Source organism: Ovis canadensis, chromosome 1, assembly GCF_042477335.2.
Source record: "Ovis canadensis isolate MfBH-ARS-UI-01 breed Bighorn chromosome 1, ARS-UI_OviCan_v2, whole genome shotgun sequence".
Lineage (NCBI taxonomy): Eukaryota > Metazoa > Chordata > Mammalia > Artiodactyla > Bovidae > Ovis > Ovis canadensis.
In genome coordinates, this window is record NC_091245.1 from 5,174,111 (window position 1) to 5,188,233 (window position 14,123).

At 47.8% G+C, this 14,123-nt stretch overlaps 1 long non-coding RNA gene across 2 annotated transcripts; it reads right to left on the minus strand.

The window, feature by feature from the left end:
- Positions 1-349: 349 nt before the first annotated feature.
- On the minus strand, positions 350-13,221 carry LOC138415628 (uncharacterized). 2 transcript variants are annotated; one of them, XR_011247373.1, is made up of 6 exons: positions 12,860-13,221; positions 12,559-12,745; positions 11,016-11,099; positions 7,651-7,800; positions 3,542-3,796; positions 350-584 (listed from the first exon to the last, which is right to left on the minus strand). It is a non-coding gene; the product is annotated as an uncharacterized lncRNA (long non-coding RNA). The 2 variants fall into 2 exon arrangements; XR_011247374.1 differs by lacking the exon at positions 11,016-11,099 and having other exon boundaries at positions 12,860-13,202.
- Positions 13,222-14,123: the final 902 nt, after the last annotated feature.

The following is a 14,123-nucleotide window of genomic DNA, read 5'->3' on the forward strand; positions in this document are numbered from 1 at the left end:
AAAAGAGCAAGCGTAGAGTGACTATTATGTGAAAAGTACAGTCTTTTAAAATCATTAATCTAATCCCCTTCTGGTCTGCTCAAAACCTTCCCCATCTTCCTCTTGGGCTCAGGAAAGGACCAGACTCCCTGGGGTGGCCTTTGAGATTCCCTCCTCTGCTGCGGCCCCATCGCAGCCCCTCGATCCCCAGGTCCTCACCACGTTCCCAGAGTTGATTCCTCAAGCTTTGTCTCTAAAGGGCCAGATAATAAACATTTCCATCCCAGTGGCCCACAGGGTCTCTGTTATAACGATTCAACTTTGCTGTTCTAGCACAAAAGCAGCCACAGACAATACATGAGCACATGGATGAGGCTGTGTTCCAATAAAACTTTATTGTCACAAGCCGGGGGGCAGGGAGCAGATTGGTCCGTTGGCTGTGGCTTGCTGACCCGGCTCTTCGGGCTATAGGCTCCACGCACGCTGCTGCCGCTGGAGTGACCTCTTCATTCTCGTCTGGCTCATTCCTGCTCTTCCCTTAGGTTTCAGCACATATTTCTTTCCCAGGAAACTCTTCCGGAAGTCCTCAGGAAGGATTTTGTTTCCTAGAACAGCAATCCCCAGTATAGTGTGTGTGTTTCTGTGTGTGTGTCTGGGGGTGCACGTGCACACCCCCGAGTGTGACATGATCCAATGTCTGCCCCTCCACGAGTCCCTGGAAGTCTGCTTCCCTCCCCACTCTGTTCCCAGCCTGGTACCTGGAGGGAGCCGAACCATCCATCAAATGAACAACAAGATGAGTCATTGTCAAGAAGAATGAGTGAGTGCCTAAAAGCTAGGAAAAACGCGCATCTTTGTTCTTACCAAGCCCCATAAACAAAACTATGAACACATCTTCATTTTCCCCTTCCTGGATCCCTCATCAAATGAGAGGATTAGGTGAATACAGCAAGCTCCACGTCCTTTCCTCTCCAGGTGATTTCCCTGGGGGGGTGTGAGCCGCTCTGTGAGTTTACTTCCACTCACCAGCTTTGCAACTTGGGGTGAGTTGTCAGGTGTCTCTGATCTTCTCTTTGCTCATCTACGAAAGTGATAACCACACGCATCTTGTAGGGCTATTACGAGGACTAACAGAGCAACCTACGGTGCTGGACTGTGGTTGTCATTAAGAGTTCACAGCTTTACACAGTTTGATGTGGAAACTCTACAGCAAATACCGGAAGAGTCCAGGAAGCCACCATATACTGTCAGATGACACAGGCCGTGTGAACAAGCATTTTCTCTGGAAGGACTGCAAATTTCTTATTTCTCCCTTATTAGCACCATCAGACCTAATTAAATGTTTTTCAAGGAACATATTAGGAGAATTTGATATAAAGTATACTCCTAATGTTATGAGAAGGAAGTGGCAACCCACTCCAGTATTCTTGCCTGGGAAATCCCATGGACAGAGCAGCCTGGCGGGCTACAGTCCACGGGATTGCAAAAGAGTCTGACGTGACCTAGTGACTAAACAACCACCACCACCACCTAACATCAACCATGTCAGTATTTAAGATTTTAAATTCGATCTATGTATCCAACATCAGGGAGCAGGGTAAATAGACCAGGATGCAAATAGCCAGTGGTCTGTTGTCTAGCCTTTAGTTTGTTTATGAAGCACCTTTAAGATCAGAATAAAAAGTTAATGTTGCAATTTTAAACAACAAAAAAAGATGAAAAATTAAGACATAGGAGTCTTATTTGCATCAGGAAAATGTATTAACAAGACAGATTGCAGTGAAAGTGAATGTCACTCTGTCATGTCTGATTCTTTATTACCCCATGGGTCACATACAGTGGGGTATGTGGGGAGCCTTTCCCTTCTCCAGGAGATCTTTCCAACCCAGGGATCAAACCCAGGTCTCCCGCATTGCAGGCAGATTCTTTACCAGCTGAGTCACAGGGGAAGCCCAAGAATACTGGAGTAGGTAGCCTATCTCTTCTCTAGATCTTTCCAACCCGGAAATCAAACTAGGGTCTCCTGCACTGCAGGCAGATTCTTTACCAACTGAGCTACCCGGGAAGCCAGATTTCAGTAAGACAAGATATCAGCAGCGTCTTCCTCTCGTTAACGGAAGGCCATAGCTGATGTCTATGTGTATGTGTATCTGTGCTGTGTATATGGACATGTGTTCACTTTCTGTATTTTCCAAATTGTTTCCCCAAAGCAAGAATGACACCGGTAATCAAGGGAGATCAAGACAGAATTTGAATAAACTAAAACTTATTAGGTGCAGAATGGATATACAAGGGCCTGCTGTATAGTGCAGGGTACTATATTCAATATCCTGTGATAAACCAGAATGGAAAAGAATATGAAAAAGAATATATGTATAACTGAATCATTTTGCTATATAGTACAAATGAACACAGCATTGTAACTCAATTATATTAAATAAAATGAACTTTAAAAAAAAAAGAAAGAGAAAATGTGTCTGATTTTCATTTATGGCTCCCTGAACAGAAATTAGATGAAGAAGCACATCTTTCCAATCTTTAAAGACCACCTTGGATTGTAAAGGGTTAAAAATTCTAGAGTCAGGGGGAAAAAAAAAAAAAGCAGTTCTGGTATTAGCACCCCTACCTAGATCTTCAAGCTGTCAAGGTCTGGCCCTGGCCACTGGCAGAGTCAGAATGGGTTGACCTTCAGAGAAGGTCACTGGTCCATAGCCCACTGCCTGGTCTTCAAGAGCTACCCTCCAGGGAAGGAAGGGTCCTCAACAGGGAGCCCTGGCCAGCTCTGTTTCTGACTCTGTAAGGGAATGTGAGAGTGGCTGGCCACCTTCGCCCAAGGACACACTTAAGCCCAAGTTTCAGAACTAGCTGCCAACCTTTGTCATTATGAACGGGTCTTGCACTCACTCCTTCATAGGCCAATGCTGTATTGTCCCCATTTCACAGATGAGGAAACTAAGGTTTCAGCAATTGACCAGGAGTTGGATCAAGGTTCTGTTCTCTCTAAAACTTGACCACTAAACCGAAGCAAACAGACCCTCTCCTCTTGAGCTTAAGTTTCTCTGCAGACTCCTCTGTACCAACTTTCCCAATTACCACTGGACTTTCTTAATTGGACTGGTTTTTACGTGGGCTGTTTAATATTCCAACAAATATTTCTTGCAAACCTGCTTTCCCTGTAACACTAGGCTAGGATGGGAATTGTGGAAGGTGTCCACTCCGCAAGATAGAACCAGTCAATCCTAAGGGAAATCAACTCTGAATATTCACTGGAAGGACCAATGCTTAAGCTGAAGTCCAATACTTTGGCCACCTGATGCAAAGAGCCGACTCATTGGAAAAGACCCTGATGATAGATAGAGGGCAGGAGGAGAAGGGGACAACAGAGGAAGTGATGGTTAGATAGCATCACCGACTCAATGAAGATGAATCTGAGCAAACTCTCAGAGGTAGTGTGGACAGGGAAGCCTGGTGGGCTACAGTCCACAAGGTTGCAAAGAGTCAGACATGACTTAGAGACTGAAAAACAACCACCACCACCTACATTAGCATCTCCAGTTCTTACCTGGGGAAACCGATGGACTGAATGAGGAGAACTGTGTCTTGACTTTGTGATTAAGTCCTGATTCCCGTGGGAGCTCATCAAAGTCCGGTACCCCACGCATCAGATGAAAGTTTAGGCCCTTTTAGCCACCATCAGCCAGCATCTGTCCCAGGCAGACATATTCCACCTTGACTCACAGGGACCACAGCATCCCAGCTGGGGGCAAGTGTTGACACGTGGGAAGGGAAGCTTCCTGAGATGGAATCTGAGGCTTGTCTGCAGCAGGATGAAAGGAGGCCAGGAAGGAAGAGGGACTGAGACTGGAGAGGAGACCCGGGGGGAGAGGGCCACCTGGCAGAGAAGCAGCCACGGGGACAGGAGGCCCAGTGGACCTCCCACGCCTCCTGCAGCCTCTCCTCTGAGACTCACTAACCTGGGAAACAGCCGAGCCCAGGAGGCACGTGCTGTGTCACCAGGAAGAGCATCCTCCGTGGACACTGGCTGCATCCCTGCTGCAGAGGCTCCCCTCCTCTGCACACCCGCCCCGGCTCCCGGCAACTGGGAAGGGGCCCAGTCATAAGCAGGAAAGGCTAAGCCAGCCCAGCCTGAGGTTGTGGAATAGCATGTGTGGTCTAGGAAACCGCCAAACCAAGACGCCCCATCCCATCCTCAGAAACTTAATCGGCTCATCAGGAGCCTCTATTTCATGCCACTGCGTTGTTCAGAAGCTGTTCCCTTTGGTTTCACATAGGCTGAGTCTCTGCCTAAGCTGACTGTCCTGCCAGGAGTGCGTGGGCCTCACCTTCCCCGCAGGGCTGGGCCACTGCTGGGAGCAGCTCTGTCTCAGGTCCACCAGGTCTGGGCTGGTGTACTGCCTCAGCTGCTGTGGCCTCTATCACAGTCTCTGTCCCTCGGTCACAGAGTTCTCATCTGCAAAATGGGCTGGCTCTACCATGCAGGGTTTCCCTGGTGGCTCAGATGGTAAAGAATCTGCCTGCATTGCAGTAGACCTGGATGTGATCCCTGGGTCAGGACAATCGCCCTGCAGACAGGCATGGCAACCCACTCCAGTATTCTTGTCTGGAGAATGCCATGGTCAGAGAAGCCTGGCGAACTAATAGTCCATGGGATCGCAAAGAGTCAGACTCGACTGAATGACTAACACTTTCACTTCACTTTCTTTACTACGTAGGGAAGAGGGCTGGGCTAGGTGAGCTGAGTGAGGTGGCTGGGGTGCAGAATTTAAAGAGACGCCCTCAGGCATGGACGGTGGGCGCCTCTTTAAATATTGTGCCTTTCTATTGGGACTCTTTCTTGTCTCAGTCTAGTCCCAGCCCCCTGTGGCCACCTTGGCATGAACTCAGCCACCTGTGAACCCTCACCTCGTGCCCATCAAGCTGGGCTGAATGTCTTCCTCTGGGCCTGGAGGTAATTGCCTAAGACATTGTTTTGCAAACAAAGCTCAGCCACTAACCTAAATTGATATGAAATCAATGAAGAGAGCCAGGACTGACATAAAAAAACCAAAACAAACTAAACTAGCCCAGGGTGGAACAAAAATAATTGAAAATATCAGGATACATCTTGTGTGCTTTTTTATATGATGTTTGTTCCAGGTGTGTGTGCTGTGTGTGTATATGTGTACAAATGTCATTTCTCAGTGTGGCTAAAGACACCTGCTCCTTTGCCCCGGCCTGTCCCAAGGACGCGATGGATCTTGTTTGCACCAGCGGGTGCTGTGTCTGGCAGGTGAGCATGAAGGGTGCTATCTGTGCTTGACCCTGTGGAGGTCAAGCCCTAGAGGGCTCTGGGGGTGGCAATGACCTACTGGACCTCACCTCCACGGTTCCAGGCCATGGTCACGGTCATAGCCCAACCCATGGAGGGGAGAGGCAGACCCGGGATGAGGCTCAGCCCCTGGGCAACTGGACAGAGGCTCATGGTGGCCCAGGCTCCAGCGTGGAAACTTGAGAAGTGAGGCTCACAGAATGACAAGGTGGGGGCCTCCCTCCTGCTCCCACTGCCCCCGAGGAAAGAGCTGCAGCTGGCTCAGAAAAACCACCTGCTTCCTCATGCACCCGAAATTCTGCTTGGAGTCCTTGCTGGAGAGTTTGAGGCCAAGATGCAGAGGACATCATCCCTCTCCTACAGGTAAGATGCTCAGCCACAGCTGATAGTGAAATGCTATATATAAAGACTGAGATGCTGAAAAAAAAAAAAAAAGCAGGAGGAGGGAGCTGACATTTTCTGAGTATTTAGCTTGCAAGATTGCGTCCCTGTGATTTCATTTCATCAGAAGAAGAACCCAAGGGTCTGAGTGTTGTTACACCTGTAACTGATGAGACAGAAACGGCCCCATGTTTTTGAGAGGTGGTGATGAGGTTCAGTCACGCACACCTGACCCATTTCTTCATTTATTCACCAAATAAAGGCCAAGAAAATATTATAATCATATGCTCACTAGGCAAGATATAAAATGTTACAAAATTCGATGCCCTCAAGATAATCACTGCCTAGTGTGACAAGATGAATACCTAAATTTTTTAAAATGTTTTAAATTTGAATATATTTGCTTTAGAATGTTGTGTTCGTTTCTGCTGTACAGCAGCATGAATTAGCCATCCGTATACCTATAAGCCAGGCTTCAGCAATACGTGAACCGTGAACTTCCAGATGTTCAAGCTGGTTTTAGAAAAGGCAGAGGAACCAGAGATCAAACTGCCAACATCCGCTGGATCATGGAAAAAGCAAGAGAGTTCCAGAAAAACATCTATTTCTGCTTTATTGACTATGCCAAAGCCTTTGACTGTGTGGATCACAATAAACTGTGGAAAATTCTGAAAGAGATGGTAATATCAGACCACCTGACCTGCCTCTTGAGAAACCTATATGCAGCTCAGGAAACAACACTTAAAACTGGACATGGAACAATAAACTGGTTCCAAACAGGAAAAGGAGTACATCAAGGCTGTATATTGTCACCCTGCTTATTTAACTTATATGCAGAGTACATCATGAGAAATGCTGGACTGGAAGAAACACAAGCTGGAATCAAGATTGCCAGGAGAAATATCAGTAACCTCAGATATGCAGATGACACCACCCTTATGGCAGAAAGTGAAGAAGAACTAAAGAGATTCTTGATGAAAGTGAAAGAGGAGAGGGAAAAAGTTGGCTTAAAGCTCAACATTCAGAAAACAAAGATCATGGCATCTGGTCCCATCACTTCATGGGAAATAGATGGGGAAACAGTGGAAACAATGGCTGACTTTATTTTTCTGGGCTCCAAAATCACTGCAGATGGTGATTGCAGCCATGAAATTAAAAGACACTTACTCCTTGGAAAGAAAGTTATGACCAACCTAGATAGTATATTCAAAAGCAGAGACATTACTTTGCCAAGAAAGGTCTGTCTAGTCAAGGCTATGCTTTTTCCAGTAGTCATGTATGGATGTGAGAGTTGGACTATAAAGAAAGCTGAGCACAGAAGAATTGACACTTTTGAACTGTGGTGTTGGAGAAGACTCTTGAGAGTCCCTTGGACTGCAAGGAGATCCAACCAGTCCATCATAAAGGAGATCAGTCCTGGGTGTTTATTGGAAGGACTGATTTTGAAGCTGAAACTCCAATACTTTGGCCACCTGATATGAAGAATTGACTCATTGGAAAAGACCCTGATGCTGGGAGGTATTGGGGGCAGGAGGAGAAAGGGACAACAGAGGATGAGATGGTTCGATGGCATCACTGACTCAATGGATATGGGTTTGGGTGGACTCCGGGAGTTGGTGATGGACAGGGAGGCCTGGTGTACCTCGGTTCATGGGGTCACAAAGAGTCAGACACGACTGAGCGACTGAACTGAACTGATACCTATATCTGGGCTTCCCCAGTAGCTCAGTTGGTAGAGAATCCACTTGGGAAGATCCCCTGGAGGAGGGCATGGCAACCCACTCCAGTGTTCTTGCCTGGAGAATCCCATGGACACAGGAGCCTGGAGGGCCACAGTCCATAGGGTTGCAAAGAGCCGGACAGGACTGAGCAGCTGAGCACAGCACACAGCACACGTACATCCCCTCCCTCTGGAACCTCCCTCCCTCCCACCCACCCCCCACATTCGATCTTTTAAGTACCTAGCATTTAAGTGCATTCAAATCACTGATGTTCTTGTGACTCAAAGCAGAGTACACGGTGGGGATGGTGCTGAATTCTGCTGGAGCTGGTAGAGCAGGCAGCGGGAAGGCTGTAGATGGCTTTCCTCATCTGGATGAAACCTGTTTTGACTGGGGAAAGAGGAAACATAGGCTCCCACTAGCCAGAGCATCGGCAGAACAGAACAACCAGAGAGGTGGGAGGCAGGAGGGAGGATCAGTCCTACAGAGGATGGAGGGTGGGAGGAAGTAATGCCACCCAGGGTCCAGAATTCCAGGGGAAGATGGTGGGCAGGGGCTGGACTGCCAGCAACTCCCAAACCCATGGTGGTGGGGGTGGTTTATCCCGACTCTTCGCGACCCCATGGACTATATATAACCCACCAGGCTTCTCTGTTCATGGGACTCTCCAGGCAAGATTACTGGAGTGGGTTGCCATTTCCTTCTCCAGGGAATCTTCCCAACCCAGGGATTGAACCCAGGTCTCCCGCATTGCAGGCGGATTCTTTACCAACTGAGCTAAGAGGGAAGCCACAAATCCATAGAAGAGAAGTTTTAGGAAACAGGCCCCTAGTCCTCATGTCCTGGGGTCCACAGATTGAAGTCCCATTTCCCTTCATAGTCAACACTGAAGACAACTGGTCTCAGAATCCTTGAGAGCTCAGACTTCAGTGAGGACTGGAAGAGCACGGTGGACCCGAGACCACCCTGCGAAGCTGAACCTGTGATGCAAATGTCCATCAGGGTCATTGTCTTCTGAGGACGGTTGAGACCACTGCTTTGGAAAGCATCTTCTTGCTTCGTTTTCCTAGACACACCTGCATTCACATGGTATACCCACCACATGGTGTATCCAGCAGTCAATAATGCGTTTCTGGGGCAGGAAAGTGAGGAAGAGCCGGAGAGGACCCTTCTAGAGGGCGGGGGGTGGGGCACAGAAAGAGGCCACGGTCATTCCCAGGGAGCAGGGAGGGGCTTCAAGGAAGCAGGGAGACTTCAGGGGCCTTTGTGCTTCCCCAGTGCTGAACTGCTGCACTGCTGCAGATGCAACCAGCTTTTTATGCTAAAGGCTGGCGTGCAGAAAGCAGACAGAGCTGCAGGCGCTCATGAAAACTTCATATTCTTGGTGGTGTGGGGGATGCGTGTGTATATACATACTTGAGCTGTTGGAAATATAAACATCTTACATATTTTATTTGTTTTTCTTCCAACTAAGAAAAGGCCTTCCCTTTGCTTTGTAATCTGTAATCCCCTTGGAAGCTCAGGGCGTAATCTGATAGAGGAAACTCAACCCCACCAAAGTTTCATGGGATCTTGAGTTGGCTTTTCTTGGGAAATGGCTTCTCCTAAGATCGCTTGCGGTGTGAGAACACGTTTTTGCAAGGCCATTTTGGAATACTGGAAGTGACATTTGATTGGGCCTTCCTTTAAAAGGTCAGGTTAGCTTTAATAGTGGCACATGTCATTACTACCCGTAATGGGAAAATACTGGCCAGCTGACAGATCTGAGGCAGAATGTATTTTTTCAACCATCTGCTTCAGACCTTCTTGGAGTAGTCACCCAGCAGTGTACATAAACTCTTGGAATGTGGTAGTAATTATAATGTGTGAATAGGACAGAAAGGTTAATTCTGTTTCATTTTGACACCTGAAAGTGTCCAGTGAAACGTCAGTTAAAGCCAGAGACCTTCAGCTTCAAGTAAGAAATGAACATCTGATATTAGCCAAAAAAAAACAGTAAGTGCTAGAAAAAACAAACAAACAGATAATTCAAACCATCTTCCATCATCTACCTTCCGAAGTTTGATATCCTCACAGAAACAGCATGGGACAATTTGCATCATTCATGAAGTTCCAAAGAAAGATGGCTTGTCATCTAGACTCCTAAGGTGGACCCAGAGAAGAAGCGAAGCCCTTGCTTTCACGCAAGAGAACAGACAACTGGCCCTCAGGGTCCAAGTCTCTGGCTGAACGCAGGCTCGTCTCCGGTGGTTCCACCTTCCTGGGGCCCGGGCCCCTGGAGCCTGGGTGTCTACCCGAATCTCCTCTGGCCTTGAGGCTTCCAGTGCTCTGCATGGACCACCCGCCCCTACAGGAGCCCAGCACTGTGGCCACCCCCTGGGGAGGGCCCCAGGCCTTGCTGTCTACACTGACACTCTGCCCTCCCTTCCCCTCCTCTACACTCCGAGGCTCCAGTCCACCTCTCTGCTTGGTCGACCTACAGCTTTCCAAGTTGCTCTGGGCTGGGAACTTGAGCCCAAGAACCCGTGACATTCCAGCAGCTGGAGAAACGAACAGTGCACGTGGTCCCCAGCTCTGTGGCTTTAAAAGACACTCTTCCCAGACTTCTTATGCGTGGAATCTAAGAAGGGATGCAAGTGAACTTAGTTACTAACCAGAGACAAACTCCCAGACAGAAAGCAGACTCCCAGCTACCAAAATGGAAAGGGGGAGATAAATTAAGGACTGGGGATTAGCTTATACACACTTAGATACTTCAAATAGATAACCAGCAAGGACCTACTGGATAGCACAGGGAACTAAACTCAATATCTTTTGTAATGGAGAAGACTCTAAAAGAAGGAGTATATACACACACACATATATATCGGAATCATTTTGCTGTATGCTTGAAGCTAACACTGGATGTTAAACTAACATCAGTCCTGAATATTCACTGGAAGGTCTGATGCTGAAGCTGAAACTCCAGTACTTTGGCCACCTGATGCAAAGAACTGACTCATTGGAAAAGACCCTGATGCTGGGAAAGATTGAAGGCCGGAGGAGAAGGGGATGACAGAGGATGAGGTGGTTGGATGGCATCACCGACTCAATGGACATGAGTTTGAGCAAGCTCCGGGGGTTGGTGATGAACAGGGAGGCCTGGCATGCTGCAGTCCATGGGGTCGCCAGAGTTGGACACGACTGAGCGACCGAACTGAACTGAACTGGAACTAACACAACATTGTACAACTAGATTTCACTAGAAATTAAATGAAGAAGGTGCCCTTTCCTCTGGACTCCCAAGATTTCATGAGATATAGCCTGCTGGATGGGCAGTGCCTGCCTTGTAACACAGATCATGAGCCTTCAGCAAGAAAATCTCTCATGGTCCCCTCAAAGGCGTGACAATTTATATGATGTGACAGTTCCCATGCTTTTCTAAATCTCACACCAGTCTCACAACCAGGAGTCACTCTGAGGACAGACGTCCAAGTACAGCCTGGATAGAGGCCGCCCTCAATTTGTTTTTAGGACTCTCATTGGACTCCCCTGTTCACCACTGAGCCCCCCCCAGAGCAGCCAGGGAGACCCCGCCCCCGCCAGAGACAAGGAGTAAGACAAACCATCCTCAGAATGAAGGGGGGTGCCAGTCCCTGGAGTGGGGACTCCTGTCTGTTGCTGGAGAAAGTCACAGCCACACTGCAACACTGAGCAGAAACAACAAAAAAAGGGGGCTGTGTCATAACCTATAATGGAAGAGAGTGTACATATATGGATGCACACACATATGCACATATGTACACACGTGTGTACGTGTCCAACTCTTTACGGCCCCATGGACTACAGCCCGCCAGGCTCCTCTGTCTGTGGGGATTCTCCAGGCAAGAATGCTAGAGCGGGCTGACATTCCCTTCTCCAGGGGGTCTTCCCAGCCCAGGGACCCATCCTGGGTCTCCTGCACTGCAGGCAGATTCTTTACCACTGAGCTACTACAGTATTTACTGCAGACAAGTCCCCGGATAATCTAAAGTGCTAAATGGGTCAGGAGAGCCCCAGAAGGAAACAACATTCAGAAGTCGTTATCAACCCCATTTTCTGTTTCTCCAAATTCTTCCTGAGAGTTAGAGAGGCAGTGCCTCCTAAATGCAGTTACTAGCCACAGCTGCCTGCCCCGCTGGGGTCTCTAGGGACCGCCCCCTTCTTCCTATCAGATCAGCACTGTCCTCTTCCCCCTCCTTCTCTGTGTCAATTGTCTTTGGCTTCAACTTTCTTTTCCTAGTTTTCTCCAAAGGCTGAAATCACAGGCATGACCTCCAGACATATATATATCTGTATAAATATGTGTGTGTGTGTGTAAATGAATCACTTTGCTGTAACTAACACAATATTATAAATCAACTATATTTCAATTAAATTTTTTTAAAAAGCAGGGATTTTGGAATCAGATTTTCCTGAACATAGTTCCCAGATCCATGTGAACTTAGGCAAGACGCCTACTTCTGTGCCTGCAAAATAGGAATATTCTGGTCCTTGAAGGGCATTTGTAGAAATTAACTGAGACGTTAAATTTCTGTTTGTACATAGTTACCCAGTGTTGGTGCTCTTCCTTCTACTTCCTGTCCCCAAATCAAGCCCCCATCCCCCCTCTCCCTGATGGGCCCCAGCGCCACCCCACTAGCCATCCTGCTCAAGGCTGCAGGTCAGCCTCTCGGAGGCACTCCAACAAGGCAGGCCTTGAAAGCCAGCTGGCTTTGGATTCAGCCTGGATTTAAATCCTGGCTTCTATTCGCAAGCTAGCTAGCCTGGGGCAAGTTTCTTAACCTCCCTGCCTGGCTTCCTCAATCACAAATCACACTCTCCCCTGAAGGATTATTTTGAGCAATCAACAACTGCAACAGGGAAAGTGCCATGACAACCCTGGCAAGTCCTAGATCCGGTTCCCTCTTCTAACCTTCTCTCCTGTGGGCACCAGGAGTCTGGATGGCTCTGGCAGGGTCAAGGGAAATGACCTCCGAGGGGCTTCAGGAACGCACGGCCTTGTCCTCGCCGACACTCACTAAGGTCTGTTCCCTGCTCTGGTCCTAGGCAGGGCTGGATGGGAACCCACCTCTCTCATCTCCATATTGAGGGGACTCTATGAGGCTCCCAAGGTTTGTAATTCCATACCTCCGTCCTTGGATCCACTCTCCGTCCCTCTTAAAGGAGACAGCAGGAAGATGAAGCCATCTCCTGGGCTTATTTCGGTTCCTTTCTTCTCTGTTTCCAACAGTTCTTATTCTCAGCTCCTTCTGCCACCCTAGTGGACTTGTGAGTAGCCTCCTGGATCTTGAAACTCTAGGATGTCTGCTTCTCCCTTAAGATTAGATATATAGTCAACTTGGGTCAAAGGAGAAGCACCTCATTTAACACACACACACACACACACACACACACACACAACACAAGGAATCCATTTGCAACAACTCACCCCAGAGATCTTCTCTCAGTTATTCCAGGAGGAACACAGATCCACATGCTTCTCATGGAGACCAGGATATTTTTCTGTGTTTGCTCTGGTGTGTTCAGAGCAACTTAAGGCCAGTCAAACAGGATAGACTGTCCACGTCTACCTTCCCAGGCAGGTTTCTAGAACCCCTGAGCAGCTCAGGCACTCAGAAGGATAATTTCCCTTGAGCCCATAGCCTTAGGAGGTGCAGTTGCCGTGCAGATATTTGTATCCCTCGAGAGGCTTGCTAAGGGGGGTGGCTGGGCAGCAGAGGCCGTTCTGCTCTAGCTTTCTTCCCTGAGTCAGCACTTAACAGTTGTCTGATACTTTGAATTGAATAAACCATAAAATAAGCAATGGCCCCAAAGATCAAAGGTCACACTGGACATTGCTGAGCAAGTAGTAATACCCAGGCCTCATTTCTGGGTGGGAGGGGGCAAATGAATCTCCGTTTCTATGCACAGGAGAGATCTGGTTAAATACAGTTCCCCTGACTTCCCAGCAAAAGTTATATCCCCCTCAAAATTTTGGAAAGCATAGGTAATTATTGCAGGTATTCACTATACAGAAATCAGTCTTTAAGTAACCTAAAAATAGAACTGGGTGCATTTTTTCTAGCTTTCCCTTGGTATTGGTGTATAGCCAGTTAACAAACAATATTGTGACAGTTTCAGGTGAGCAGCGACTCAGCCAACACATCCATGCATCCATTCTCCCCCAAACTCCTCTCCCATCCAGGCTGCCATAGAATATTGAACAGAGTTCCCTGTGCTTTACAGTAGGTCCTTGTTGAACCAGGTGCATTTTTAAGGGCCTGTAAATCTTTTTCACTCAACAATTTACTAATTTTCAATGATAAAAGACTCACATGGATAGTGAGAGTAATCATAATAAAACGCACGTCACATCCACTAGCTGATACCCCAGTGGTCAGTTTTGAAAGGATGACGCAGGGTGTGTTTACCTCGGAAACTTTCAGCATGAATCCTAGGAAGCTTTAGGACTGGAAATCACATTACAGGATAAGCAAATAGGTTAGTAAGTTAAGCATGGCTTTGGGTGCTCACTGCTAAGGGAAAGCTTAAGCAAATAAAGTGAGGAATTATTTCACACTATGAAACCTTCGGCAGACTTTACAAATCCTTGCTCTGCCCACATAATACCCACGTGTTTCTGTCTCCAGCAACATGCCAAGCCTCGCACGCCTGCACTGGGGGAGAAGACGATGGTGTGGACCAGCTCTGGA